The sequence below is a fragment of the Eurosta solidaginis genome, chromosome 3 (assembly GCF_040869045.1).
Source record: "Eurosta solidaginis isolate ZX-2024a chromosome 3, ASM4086904v1, whole genome shotgun sequence".
Taxonomy (NCBI): domain Eukaryota; kingdom Metazoa; phylum Arthropoda; class Insecta; order Diptera; family Tephritidae; genus Eurosta; species Eurosta solidaginis.
Window position 1 is genome coordinate 28,385,971 of NC_090321.1, and position 14,272 is coordinate 28,400,242.

A 14,272-nucleotide genomic window follows, 5' to 3' on the forward strand; every position below is an offset into this window, starting at 1 on the left:
TATCTCAATATTTACTCAAGTTATCGTGTTAAGGGACAGAAGGATACTGATGATTTTGATATATGGAAGTCTATATCTATCTCGATTCCTTTATACCTGTACAACCAACCGTTATCCAATCAAAGTTAATATACTCTGTGTGCAAGGCACGCTGAGTATAAAAATTCCGATAGGTGGCGAATGGATCGAAATATTTCAAAAAATCATATTTATGATCCGATTTGGCTCATATTTGGAACAGATATTGCATACAGTCCGGTAGAAGTGACACGAAAGTACTCTGCAGTTTGAGGAGGGACAAGCATACGGGCACTGAGTCGAGTAAAGCCTTAGGAAGGATAATGTATTGAGAACTTAGATTGTAACAAATTGTCAGGAAAGAGTCCGTGTAAATGAGTCCCTAATGAACTAAATATAGTGAAAAATAATAGGTAAATAAATAAAGACAAAAACTTGAAAATAAGGTAATTAAAAAAAATGTTTAGATAAACGGTTTTATTGAAAAAAATACTTACATTAAGTAATATTAATAAAAAAAAATAGAAAATAATTATATAGGTCCTAGGCACTAGTCATCACACTCCTCATCAATCTAGGGGTTGATCAGGCAAGTAAATAAAAGCATTGCGCCTGAAATTTCTAAAGATGTGAGGCTAAGCATAATCTGATTAAGCTTCAATTGGTCTTACTTAGGACTATAAAAGCAAAATGTTCTTTATTTATAAAACTACTCTCGTAGGAGTACTTTACAATTAAATTACTCGCGCGCTTCACTCACAAAGTTTTTAAATCAAACTGATTGACTATTCCCTATCTTGCACAGCTTTTATACTCTCAGTTGCCTCATTCGCCTTATTCTCTGAAGGTTAGGGCATTTTACGAACAGCCTTCTCGAATAGTTGCTTAATTATTTCCACTTGCTCTATCTCATATTGGATTGGGCAATATAGAGCTATACGTGAAGATTATCTAAGGTTATTTGCGCTCTTTATTGCTGTGTACATGTCTTAATAAAATGCGCTCTTTATTGCTGTTTGCATGCATGTGTGGCTGTTTTCTATTTCATTTGCTTGCCTCGCTATTGCTGTTGTCCATCATTTATTACTAGGGGCATTGGGACATATAGAAACTCTTAAGAATCGCCACAACTTTCATATCATTTAATGCTCGTGACATTTCTCTTTAAATGCTTTTTCATATATACACCTATGAGAGCACACGTTGTGTATATAATGTTTGATTATGCCCAAACTTAGACTGTCTTACCTGTTTCGTGTTGAAATATACAGTCGCCCTGAAGAAGCTAGAAAAAGTTCATAGAAATGCATAAGAGGAAGAGAAAAGCTTCTCTTTCGTCTTTAATTTAACGTAGAAAAAGCTCCAATAACTGAAGAGGTTGCTAGACTTTAAGCTAGGATCATTGGTATGATATATAGCATATTCTGTTGGCTACATTAGTCTATATGTTAAAGTAAGGTTGGAGCCTGCTGTAAAAGAATGTTCCTGTTGAGGTCCATTATTAGTCACCCTTTATACATTAAGTTAAATGCCAACAACATGCAACATGTCAATGTTGAATTGCTTAATCAACAGCACCGCTAAATTATAGACACTTCATTTATGCGAATGGTAATGGAATTAAATGTTGATCGGACAACATTCTGCATGCCAATACTAATACAAAATTCCGTCATACCCTTCCACTTGTGTGTGTGTGTTAACACCATATTGATGGCTAATTAGTGCAATGTTGAAATTATTTATGCACACCATCACTTTAGTTGACAGTTAAATAGCTTGGCTAGATCGCCTTCGGTCATCTTGACTTGTTAGTTTTAAAATTATTTTATGTTTCTTGGCTCACTGGAATCGTAATTTTACCTTGAGTACGTGAGGATGCTGTGGATGCACGCAGTTAATGCAGATAATAAAAAATTTGTTTGTATGACGTAAGCAAATACTAAGTGTCCGGGTGCGTCGCTAGTTTTATGCCATCCTTGAGCTTTCGATTGTTTTGTGAGTTTTTATTTTTTATTTATCTAGTTATTTTGATTGGGTAGTTGTTGATAATTTAATTAAGCTGGAATTGGATTTTTGATTCGTTATTGCTTTTCATAAAACATCCTGCTGTTCAGCAGTCATAAAGACTCTTCCATGTATCTATAACAGTGGTGCACTCGGGAGCTTCGGTAAACTATTCGGAATTCTACTACATATTGTGTGAGCGCAGAAACTCAGTAAAGGTCTAATTATACGAGATGTGCATTGCATGACAAAGCAGTACATATCATGTGAAACGTAGACCTGATTATACTTTGCATAGCTTACATAGACCGTCGGTAACAAGGGCAAATATACACATAAATATAGTTTGTATATAAAATATGTTCAAATATATGCAAGCAAAGTGTGCTACTATCAGAGTGATGCTCGTTTTTCTACTCTTTGCAAAAACAATGTCAACAGTGAAAGAATTGCACGCATTGCGCATGCATAGAAATCAAGACTCAACAGACTTCCATGCAAAGCAATGCACTGCGTAGCCTAATCATGTATGCGCAAATCAGTGGTCGGCAAAAATTTAAATGTGAGTGTATTGGTGAGAGCATGAACGTCTCGGTAGGAAATTAGTGTTAAATGGCAACTTACATTTTAATTCAGAAATATGTTGAAACATTCCCAAGCCCCTTAATTAATCAAGCTGTTTTCAATTTGAAGGGTAACCGATATTTTTACATGTGAATGCAGATGAAAATTTGATTGTCAAAGCGGCTTCACAAGGAAAATAGCGCAATAATGGCAATCACTCGCTTAAAACATATCTCCGCCACTAATGCACGTATTTTTATGGAGAATGGTAGAATGAGCGACACTGGCGCCATCTGATATTGAAAAGTAGCCAACTCCCCAATTTTGTTCCAAGCAAATCATAAGAAGAAGAATTTGACATTTGCTTTCGCTAAGGGTGTTTGCACACTTTGCAAGTGAAATTATTTTTCCCAACTGGTTGGTAAATTTTCTAACATTTTTCACAATTAAAAACTGCAGTATAACAATCGAATACGACACAAAATATGTTAGCAAGTGATTTTGTTGTATAGGGAGAATGTTTACAACAGCGATTCGCGAAATTTTGTATGTCAATAGGCAAGGCGTAATAAACTTCAACTGCCAAGTCTGAAGTTCCTTCATATTTACAAACGCAACATCTTGGTTGATTGTGGCGATGTTATTGGAATGCATAAGCTTGTGTTGAACGCATCTAAATGAAAAATGTCATTGTGTCACCGCCTTAAGAATATTTGTGAAGCAAGTCTGGCTCAATTGAGCTATGGCGTGCCGAGGAACTTACATACCAAATTTCATTAAGATACCTCAAAATTTACTCAATTTATCATGCTTACGAACAGACGGACGGACGGCTAAATGGATTTCATTTGGTTCGATCGGTTTAGACCATGCTCAGCTGAGTATAAAAAAGTTACGTTTCTATTTGGAACTCTTTCGGCGTTGTGCACCACTGATCTATAATTCTTACCCACATCCCTTGATTAAAGCAATAAAATATAACAAGCGTGGGAGTTATTTAATACAAATTCTTATAATTGCCAATTATAATCAGATACAGTGTCCGAAGAAGAAGGTTTTAGCTTTCAAAATGTACGCCCTGGGTACAGTCAAATAACTCCCAAAAGAAATAAGTCTCAATGAAATATTATCAAACGGAAAAAGTCACACCAAATATCTAAAAGTTCCCATCTTAAAGAAACGAAATAACTCCCAAAAGAGAAAACGATATAACCTTCAATATTTGGCAGTTATTATAACAAGTTTGCGATGACATGCGACCTTCATTTAGATCTATTGGGCTTGACCTTTCAGCTTATTTGGCCACCGATATTATGCATTATGCATGTTAGGACTTTACTAACTTTAGAAACTTTCTCTCCCACCGCTCTCAAGTGTTCAAGTGAATTTATTTGATAATCTTCTAAAGAAACGACTAACTTATCCGTAGTCCTGTTTAGATATTCTCTCCCACATTCTTCTATTGCAAGAATTTCTGGTGAAAAATAGTGGGGTAGTATTCCATCGGTATCGATTTCTTTAAGTTCGACCCATCAATACCAGTTCGCGTTTGCCGTAATAAACTTTTGATTCATCCGTGGACCAGACATCTGAATCTTGATTTTTATAAGTATTCTCTCGTCCCAAACAGTTCTGCCTACAATGGACCACGCGAAATTCCGTGAATTCTGAGCGTAAGCGACATTGCATCACATAGTTGCAATACGGAATTTCTTATTAGTTTTCTTATTACTTTATTATACCATGGCAAGTTTCCGTTCTTTCGCTCAGAGAAATTTTGGACTCTTAGAGCAGCAAAATGTGCCTCTTTCTGTACTAGAATAGGGAATAGAGTTGCCAGTTAGGCACCAAGTGCACCAGCAGGGGACGTTCGACTCACATCCATTATGCCGATACAAACTAGTCGCTGCAGTCTGGTTAACTGTGCTATTGCTGTTGTTTACGTCGTCTGCGGCCACCAGACTAAGGAATCATAGGTGACTCGTGACTTCAGAGCAGTACTAAATGTCCAGTGTATCATCGCGGGGAAAGCCCCTATTTTATGCCATAGAGTCAAATGCGGGCGAACAAAATTCTTATTGCTTTGTTTAAGATATCATCCATATGAGTATTTTACGTGTTGGGTTTGTCCAGTATAAACTGTAGGTATTTTGTTTCCACTGAAAATCTAATTTTTGGGAAGGTTCTCGCATGGATAGTTTTCTTCCCCTAGTAAAAAACACTAGAAAAGTTTTGTTAGGATGATAGACAGTCATTTGGTATCACACCACATTTCTATAATGCGTAGGGCTTGTTGCATGTGATTTGATATTGTTCCCTCGTGCAACTCAGTGATGCAGATTACTAATTACATCTGCATACCTAACTGTGACAAAGCCGTAGGCTTTCAGTAACTGAATGAAGGAAGTCAACTGACTCGGCTGTCCCTCTCAGCTCAAAATTGATTTTTCTTCTCTTTAGCATGGATAGCATCCAGCGCATGGTCATTGGTCTTTTATCCGTGCCAATCATAGCTTGTACGACAGCTTGACATGTCGTGTTATCGAGATTATTGAGGTGTCAATAAAAGCGAAGCGGGCTATATTTTAATATCCCAAAGCCTTTTTCCATTTTTGCCGTGAGGCCATGAATAGCGGTCTCCGTGGATTTTCCTGATTTATAGACAGAGGGGTTTTTATAAGGTGCCTGAGGCTTAAAGATCGATACAAGGGTATTTTTAGGGTTTCTCTTGCTTTGGTATGAATTCTACGTGCACCTCTACCACCTGTTTGATACGTAATGGTCGGTAAGCCTTTCATTATATGTGAGTGTTTATAGCCTTCTATACAGTCTGGGAAGTGAGTTTTAAGTAAAAGCTTACGTGTCTCTTCCTGCAGCTTAGTGGAGAGCTGTCATCTGTATTTTTCAGAGTGCCAGTTATATTTCTGTGATCTTCATAGAAGGCTTTACCGTATCGCTTCGCTGTTGGAAGATCATTAATCGTCCCAAAATGCTCTCTCCAGGAAGTTCTCTCCAAAAACCGTAAAATAACGCTGTCAAACGGCTGAATTCCAGAAAAAATAAACACCGACGCAAACTTAAAAAAATTGTAGAAGCCAACTAAACAAGACTCAAACTAATACTATGAATCATAAGAATAGAGCTAAACTTAATTCTCATTGTAAATGCGCATGCTCGCAACGCCTATTTTTATACCTTTCATGAACATGAAATGGTATGGTTTGGTCCGATGTTTGTAACGTTGAGAAATATAGAAGATAGACTCACCATTAAGTATACCGAATTGATCAGGGCGACGAACTGAGTTGATATAGCCATGTCCGTCTGTCCGTCCGTCGGTCTGTCCATCCGCTGTCTGTTTGAACGCAAACTAGTCCCTCAACTTTTGAGATATCTCAATGAAATTTGGCACAAGGATTTATTTTCGTATTATATTAGACATCGGACCACTATAACATATATCTCCCATACAACCGATCGTTCAGATAAGACGATTTTGGTCATTCCTGCCGCAATTTAGAAAGTATAAACGTGAAACTCGGTGATATATTTTGTCATATATCATAGAGGATTTTCTAAAAAAATCATTTTGATCGAAGCTATATCTAGTATATATCCCATGCAACCGATCGTTCAGATAGAAAGGTTTTTGGCAATTTCTCCCTTAATTTCTGATATAAAAATATTAAACTTGGTGATTTTTATTCTAATATATCATAGAAGATTTCCTGAAAAAATCACTTTGATCGGATCTATATGTATATAGTATATACCTATCCCATACAACCGATCGTTCAGATAGAAAGATTTTTGGCAATTTCTCCTTTAATTTCTGATATAAAAATGTTAAACTTGGTGATATTTATTCTAATATATCATAAAAGATTTCCTGTAAAAATCATTTCGATCGGAGCTATATATAATATATATCCCATACAACCGATCGTTCAGATAAGGGGGTTTTTGCAATTTTTTAGTTTATCTGTTCACTATATATTTCCTATCTTATACATCCTATTATTTGGAGATTACGAAGGGGATAAGATTATTGTTCAGCCCCATTCATGAAAGGTATGAAGTCTTCGGCATAGCCGAAGACAGTCCCGTCCTTACTTGTTCATCTTAAAATTCCCAAAGCGACGTCGACAGCACCTTGGAAAAAACCTGCAGGTATTGTGTTCGCAGTATTGGCGGCATTGTTGTCGGCATGTCACGAAAGCAAGATTACATAATAAATGATTTGAAAATGAAAAGCGCGAGAATGCAATATTTCAACTTACTCGTTGTATGAAGTTCATAGAAAGGATGAACGATAGGCCGTATAAACAGTTTTTTCTGGGCGCTTGGGAAAGAACATTTCCCATATGAATATAATGTTTTATATAATTTATGGCTTAGGAGATATGGACAGAAATATCGTCCATGTAGCCTTAAAAATAATCGCAATATGTTTAAAACAGGGGAGGTAGAAAAAGACCTCGAGAACCTGAAAGAAGAGTCAAACGATGGTCGTAGAGGTGGAGATGTTGGAAGTGGATAAACAGCTCAATGGTGATCGCTCTCTTGAAATAACCAAAAAACGCTACGAGCAGGGGAGGTAGAAGAGACCTCGAGAACTTGAAAGTTATGTCAAAAGACGACCGTTGAGGTGGAGATGTTAGAAGTGGATAAACACCTTAATGGTGATGGCTGTCTTGCAAATAACCACAAAACGCTACTAGCAGAGGAGGTAGAAATGGAACTTTAATGCATGAAATCATTGTAAAAGCGCAATGGCGTGAAATCGGAGAGAGACCAACAGCTTACAGACAACATAGTAAAGTGGCGTCGAGCGAGCTCCTCCTGACTTTTGAGGAGAGTTCGTTTGATGTGGGGCTGATACAGGAGCCCTAGCTCATATCTCGAAAGTCTGTGGACTCAGCGCGCACAGATTCAGCGTTTATTACGCAAAGATGGAAAGCAAGGGTCGAGTTGTATTAATGGCAAGAAAATGCATATGCTCATGTATGCTATCTTTCTTCAGTACTGAAGACCGAGAAATGGCCGCAAATGAAGGGAAAATATGAACGGCCGCTTATCCTAAAAGCCTCTGTTAGGAATTTTACGAGGAGACCCCACCAGAGCACCAGCGGAGTTCAAATGTCTGGTGGATCAAGGAGAACATACAATACATCTGTATACAGATGGTTCCAAATCAACGGAAGGGATCGGGTCTTCTGTGTACTGTGACGATCCTGCAGGCTGCACTTTCACTACATTGCCTTTCATACTTAAATTTTAACGGTGAAGAAAGCAACACATTTTCTGGAGGAAGCGTGTTTAAGCTGCAGTCGCGTTAGCAAATATATTTATAGTCTGGCGGCGACTAAGGCAATAATCTCACACACTAATTCATAGTACTTCATAAAAATTTTATTTGAAATTTAATGTCACGGAATGCAAAAAAAACATTGACGAGACTTCGCTCAGGCCGTACCATATATGTCTACTGGATTCCCGGTCATAAAGGGACAGAAATTAACGAAAAGGCAAATGAGTTGACACAAGAGGGCGCTACACTCAATGAATAGACAGTAAACGTCCCAGTACGTTTGGGAGGGATCAAAAGGCGACAGGAGTTGCATATGATCATGTGCAAATCCTACGATATTAGACCCACAAAGTGCTCATATCTCTGAATAGAGAAGACTTAAGGCTCACGATGAGCATACTTACTGAACTCTACTTTCTGGCTTCATATGTTTTCTGGATAGGCCTCATCAGTAGCAGCAAATAAAGGAAGTTCGAGCAGTAGGAAGAAACGGTTGAGTACTTTCTGTGTTCGTGTTCTGCGCTCGCCAAGTCAAGGCTCTAGCTATTAGGGGCAGCAGAGTTGCCAGATTTCGAGGCAGCAATTAAGCTTAGTCCTAGGAAAATTATAGTATTTTCCAAGTGGACGAAGTTATTCTATAACATAGGTTTTGGCACCTAATTGTGGTTCTTCCATTTGGTCGTCAAACAAATTCTGGTAACACTATAGTAACATTCAGTCTATGTGAGTTCTTTGTTGAACGACCGATTCAAGCTTATTTCCGCTAGGTTCGGTACTTCTGCCCCATATTTTTAGTTTTTAATTGTTTATGGAGAACGGTCTAAAGTGATTGTACACAAACATTATCTAAAGATTTGTTAGACACAATGATCTTCGTCGGCTTAAAATCACAAATCCCCACACGTGTCCAAAATTCCGCGCAAAACTCGCAGACAAAAAACAACAACAACAATCAATGCGCACTCGCTAGTGTCGATGCGTTTGCCACTTAAGAGGGCGTTTTCGGTAATGATTTTCCGTAGAGAATTATGGTTTGGTTGCTCATTGAAGCCACAACAACAACAACACAATATGAACGCTGCATAACATTTACCAACTAAATTCTACTGCTGCAGCTACGTTTAGCCGCCACACGCGCTCATTTGTTATCTTTTATGCTGCATTGTCTGCCGACGCACAGTGGCGCCTTTTAAGTTTTTTCTTTGCAAAAATCATAACTTTTGAACCAATTAAGATATTTTAAAAATTTAAAATGAAAATGAAAGCTAATTATTTGAAGTTTTATTGCGTGAAAACTCAGTCACAGATACAGGGTGCTTCAAAAAAATTCGTCAAAGTCGAACATTTTTAGAAAAATGCAAAAACAAAATGTTTTTAGTAAAAAATATTTTAAAATAAAATGAGATTTGTCTTATAATGACGTATTTAAGCATTAAATAAGATAAACTAATGATTTTGATAAGATAGTTTTATCTATGTAGTCACGTAATCAATAACTACCAAAATCGATAGACGTATTGTTTCTTTTAAATGGCAATACTCTTATAAAACTCAAATGTATGTTTTTGGTGCCATAATAACAAGGTGCTTCAAAATTCATCGTAAAGTTGTGCATGTTTTTTTTAATTTACAAGCCAAATATGTATTTTATTAATAACTAAAAGTTATTGAAAGTGGTACAATAAAATTTTATTTGAGCTAAAGATTAAACAGCCAACGAATTTTGGAAAAGGGGAGTGGCACTGCCCAGTTATACTAAAAAGTTTGATCTTAGTAAGCGCTTTACCAATTTGTACCAAACTCGATAGACATATTGATTTCTATAAAAATTTAATACTGGTTTGAAGGCGAAATGCCTAAACTTTAAAATAAATTTGATAATCTTTAGAGAAATGCAATAACGAAAAGTATATATTTATAAATTACTAAATTAATTAATTCTTTTATTTGAAATAAATAATTAACTTGTACATAGATATCTTATTTTTCAATAAAGTAACAAAACTGATTAGTAAATCTCTTTTTCATTGTTGTGATAAGAAGTGAGAAATTTATTTTTTCGTACCATAGTCATCGTCACTGGAACATATATCTAACAAAGCAACCATTTCTGAGCTATACGCATCTGTAAGATCTTTTTGTGTTCTTATATACCTCATAGATAATATGACTGGATCAGAAGAGATAGCTAACATGTTGAAAAGGTCTTCGTTTTGTCTAACTCGTGATACTTTGCAGGTGTTCATACATCTATATCTTTTGTAGTCCTTGTTCTTAGATTCTTGAGCTTCTTCAGACAATTCTCCTAATGGTAAGCACTGGTACTCTTTCAAATCTTTCCCATGTGCTAAAATTGTATGTACCGTTGGTGTAAGCTTATTCTCAGGATACTTTTGATGCAGCAACTTTGTAGTTTTAGATGCATATTCCCCAAATTTCGTTCCATTAACAGGTTCATTGCAGTTTAAAATATTTAAAATTACTCCCAATCTTTTCACAATATCTCTATCAACTTCTGTTATGCGAGCAGTCACTTCGTCGTTTTCAAAAAATCTTCTTGAGGAGTTACCATCATTTGTATTTCCGTATCCATACTTTGGACAGTCAACTCTAAGGCCAATCTCTTTATAGAATGCATCCTGAATTATTTTTTTCTCCTGTTTTGTTTCTCCTTACATGTTGTATTGTCGTCGAAAACTTCTCCTTGTTGTGGTAGTGTATAAGCCAGCTTCAAAACAAATTCCATACATCTTATCCTAGCATGCAAAGGGGGTATTCCATACTCATAATTTAGTTCGTCAGTTATTGAATCATCAAGATTTTCAAAGTCGTTTTGGCTCTTCTTACAAATTGCACATTTCATTGTAGATGTCGTATTTGTTATTAAGTTCAAAACTTTTCCATCGACCATTGTTAGAAGAAAATCATGTCTTATTGTAATGACAATCCCCTCTTCAATTTCAATTATTGTTGGTTCTAATTTGGCAATTTGATTTTTTATATCACTCACTGTAGCTTTTATGAGTTCCGAAGACTTCTTCTCGTATATAAATAATATCGGGCGGCACAATATAGTTGATGACGGACGTGGAATTTTCCAATATTCTGAAGCTTCATCTTTCAGTCGTAATGGAACAATAGAAGCCATAAACATAATACTATCTGTAATTGTTTCATCGTCTACACTTATTCTTTGTATATATGCGCTTTGTCCTGATGATCCATCACAGCCCCACTTAGTTATCAATGCTAGCTCCTTTGGAAGTGATTTCAACTTTTCTTCAGTAAAACTTTGAAGGTGTCGTGTAGACGTTTTGTAGCTCAATTTCAGCTGATACTTCGGTTATTTTGGGACTTAGCGGAAGTGCTTCTTTCTTGGCTTGAATAATTTTTTTGTATCCAGGTAAAATATCGGCACTACGTTCCAATAATGACTTACGCAATATAACATATTTTTTCTTCGTTAAACCGAGATCTATAAACAGCGCCAAAGCTTCTTCGGGAATTTATTTCCTAGGTAGCGCATTTGATCCTCATCAGTCGCACTGGACTTGCTACCGCAACTGCTTCTGCTATATGAGACTTCACGTTTTCTTCGTCTTTTTTATATTTAATAGCCAGTGCTTCTGAAAGATGAGTCTTGGCCATAGCTTTTGTGGTATCAGACAGCTTCATTTTCCCTTTGTAGGTAGAATACTCTTCTATGGGTTTTGTTGGTCTCCCTCTAGTTGAATTGGTTGACGTGCTAGGCCTTTCTTCGTCGAAAAAAGGTTTGTCAGCTAGCCACTTTTCATGCTTACTTAGAAATTTTGAATTGTTACGATAGACGTCCTTCCATTTTCTTTCTATCATAATGTATTGTAAACCAATTTTTTCTTGCGGTGCTTCCTTTTCCTTAATGCTTGTTTCACTCGCTAATTCTCTCATAATAGCCTCAACAAAGTCCCGTCTTGACTTTGTAGATTTAAACACCGCAAATAGTTTCGAGTTTTCTAGATACATATTAGAATTGGCTTCGAGTGTATCTGACTAAATATTAAACTGTGAACTATATTTAAAAATACTATTCACTTAATTTAAGTAAACAGAATACTTAGTTCCTTAATCTCCAAAAGACGAATGATAATGTGCATTGTATGATGGATAGCTTTATATACCTACTCAAATTTTTAAAATGAATTTCAGGTATACAATTCGTAACTAAAAAAATGTATGTTGTTAACAAGTTCCAACAACAAAAACGACCTTACTGCCGTACTGAATTATATATACCTGCTCAGGCGCGTATTTATGCCCCAGGTTGTTTAACATTATTTGATGTAAAAAGTGAAGTTGCAGCTGGACGCAGGTAGGCTTTATGAATTTAGATAACTGAATATTTCACAAATAACTACTGTTAATTTGACGGAGCACATATTTTAACATTTTTTTTTCCATCAAAATTTTAAAAAGGGCCTAAAAATAGGCATTTCGAAAAACAGGTATATCCGCCAACTTTTAACAAAAAAAAAAGCAATTTTGTTCTTGTTCCAATCCCAAATTACATTATCTTTAATTGCTATACAAGAAAACGACAACCGGCCGCCTTATTTACTCACAAAACCATTTTAAATACAACGAAAAAGAAGAAAAATTTCAAATGTTTCCCAATGTTGAAAATTGGTCAATTTTGAGCGGCTCTACCTGGTAAACTATAATTTTCTGTGAAAAAACAGTTATATATTCTTGATCCCTGGAAAATTCTCTATTAGAAACATGTATTAGATTTAGCGAACGCTTTCATGATTTTTTTGATTTTTGCCATGCTTTAACGGCAGAGGTGCCACTGTGCGACGCTTGACTTTAAACAATTCTTTAGTTGTGTTGAGTATTATATGCAAGTTTGTATGTTTGTAGGTTTGCATGTGTAAATTCATTCTTTTGTACTTAGTACTGCCTTTTTAGGCCATTTCCTCACCTTTAATAGTCAGCTAACACCAAGTTTACATGCCCGTTGCATAAGTTTCAAAGCCGCCGCCGCGCGCCGCAGCCAACTCTGGCCTTAACAACTAATCCCCTTACAACGTACTCGCCTTTCCTCTCAAACATTCTAACATTTACACTTGTGCTTACTCACAATGTCGATTTATGATCGTTAGCTGACTTTTACTAGTCTTCGTTGTTGTAGTTGCGAATGTTAACACCTCCGCTTACTAGATTTTAGATACTTTATTGTATCTATTTGTGGTGGTTGCATTTTAGACATATTCGCCGATACACATTTGGTTGTGTGTGTGTGTGTGTGTGCCTGGCAAGTTGGCGCGTGTGCAACGTGTCAATGCGGCAAGCATACTTGGCGCGTAACAAAGATTTGTGGTTTTGCATTAAAATGGTTTAAAATATTTTATGCACTTTTTTTGTACATAAAAAATTGACCATAAATCATGACTAATTTGTTTTGCACGGTTTCGCTATTAGTTCGGTATTAGTAATGAGAAAGGAATAGATGAGAAATATTTTAGGAAATGGTAAGTACGAAATGAATGTAGAAAGTTTTGGCCTTTTGTTATGGAGAAGATCAGCGCTTTATCTAATACCTCAAACTGTGCGCTTGTGACTTATCTTTTAGGTGCTTTTGATCAACTCCCATAGCTGTTTAAGTTCTTGCTATTTCTACATACCGTTGCGCTTATTCGTAGGATGGTAGACGTTGACGATGGCGATAAATGGCCCCATTTGACGGTCCGCTAACTTTCTGTAAATGGCTGCCCTTAGAAAATGCCACAGTCTGTTGATGCCACAGTTAGAGATTCGTACGTTTTTTCTAGAAAAGCTAGAGTTTTAGGGCTCTTTTACAATTTCCCTCCTTTTTTGTTTGCAAATTTCGGATATATGGTTATTTGATATTTTGATTACCTCCTTCACACTGCCTTGCAGATTAAAAGGAGAAAGATTGGCCATCGTTGCTAGCGCTCCTTACTGTCATTGAAGAAAAACGCCCACCACTTCGCTTTTTTCTCCTGTTCAACTGCCTTCGCCTTGATTCTACTGTGCAACCATCTTCTTTCAATATCACGATGGATTCGGATCCAACTCACGGCTGTCGGTATTGCTAGGAGGCTTCCTTGCCATCTCCGCTCAGTCCTTCCTAAGCTCTACTCCTTTGTTCAGACTACATACCGTCTATTGTACTGTTTTCATCTTCATTTCAACCAAAAGTCTTATACCTAAGTTTAGCAATAGCTGAGCAGGGACACAGCAAGTGCTCAGCCATCATATCCTCCACAGGGAAAGAAGTGCACGTTATGTTGTGAGGCATCCTGATTAGAGTTATGTGTTTTTGCCCTGTACGTTTACTTGTAAGAAATCCCACTTGTGGTCTGCAGTCCATGT